This window comes from Otolemur garnettii, unplaced genomic scaffold, assembly GCF_000181295.1.
Source record: "Otolemur garnettii isolate 467f Iridium unplaced genomic scaffold, OtoGar3 scaffold00050, whole genome shotgun sequence".
Classification (NCBI taxonomy): domain Eukaryota; kingdom Metazoa; phylum Chordata; class Mammalia; order Primates; family Galagidae; genus Otolemur; species Otolemur garnettii.
Genome location: NW_003852445.1, coordinates 8,271,019 through 8,272,376, shown reverse-complemented (window position 1 = coordinate 8,272,376; position 1,358 = coordinate 8,271,019). Strand labels below are relative to the sequence as shown.

At 44.6% G+C, this 1,358-nt stretch overlaps 1 protein-coding gene across 1 annotated transcript in view; it reads right to left on the bottom strand.

Moving 5' to 3' along the window:
• The window catches only part of RTF1 (RTF1 homolog, Paf1/RNA polymerase II complex component), a 66,914-nt gene that overhangs the window by 45,391 nt on the left and 20,165 nt on the right, over nucleotides 1–1,358 (bottom strand). The window lies entirely within an intron of this gene.

Below are 1,358 nucleotides of genomic sequence, written 5' to 3'. Positions count from 1 at the left end.
CTGTGAGCTGTGATGCCTCGGCACTCTACCTAGGAGGATAGCTTGAGGCTCTGTCTCAAATAAAATAAAATAAAATAAAATCAACAATGACAACACAACAAAAAAAGAGCTGGGCATTGTGGTGGGCGTCTGTAGTTCCAGCTACTTGGGAGGCTGAGGCAAGAGAATTGCTTAAGCCCAGGAGTTTGAGGTTGCTATGAGCTGTGACACCACAGCACTGTACTGAGGGTGACATAGTGAATCTCTGTCTCAAACAAAACAAATGAAAACAAAACTCCTCTGCTGCAAATACATTACTTTTTATGAAAAAAGGACAGATAACTCAGAGCAAAGAGCCAAGAGCCCAGAAGGTGGCACCAAGAGTCATGGTGAAAAACTCCTGGGAAGTAGTCCAGGATGAACAAGTCCTCCTCAAGGAACTTCCATATCTGTCTGGGTAGATTTTGTAACTGCTATGGACCAGAGACTTATGTGTGCTCCCTCTTTTACCCCTTTTTGAACAGTGGTGGGTAAAGCAGTTATTCCGTGCTTGTCCCACCACTGTGGGCTGGGTATATGGATGGCAGATTGTCTCTTTAGTCCACAGGTCAATAGATCAGGAGGAACTATACTCCAAGAGCTTCACCCATACCCCAGCTAGATTCAGATCATAATGTACTGGACTTCAAGCAGATCTTGTACTAGGAAGAGACTTTGGGGGGCCTTGGGTGGGGACTGTATTTTACATGAGGGAGAGACATGAATTACTGGAGGTCCCCAGTGATTCCTGCCTTTTAGTGTTCATACTCATGAACTATAGCTGCCTCCCACATTGTAATATGGTTGGTCTCTATGACCAACACAATATAGCAGAAGGAACAGTAGGTCACTTCTAAGATTAGGCTATGAAACATTCTATTTTCCATCTCAAGCTCTCTCTTATGCTGCCTGTGGAGAGAGGCTTATACGATAGGAACTGAGGTCTCCAGCGAAAGCCAATAAGGGACTGACTGCCAATAACCTCATGTGTGTGAGCTTGGCAGCAAATCTGCTATCCACTGGTCCCAGATGAATGTACCCCTGACCAAAAACTTGACTTCAATCTCATTAGAGATTCCAAACAAAAACAACCAGCTAAGCTGCTCTTAAGATTCCTGATACTCAGTAACCACGAGACATGATAACTATTAGTTGCTTTAAGGTGTTAAGTGTTTAGGTAATTTCTTATGTAGCAATAGGTAACCAAGGATAGTAATTGCTTATTTCTTAAGAAGCTACAAAGAGGCTCGGCGCCTATAGCTCAACCGGCTAAGGCGCCAGCCACGTACACCTAAGGTGGCGGGTTCGAATCCCCAGCCCGGACCCGCCAAACAACAATG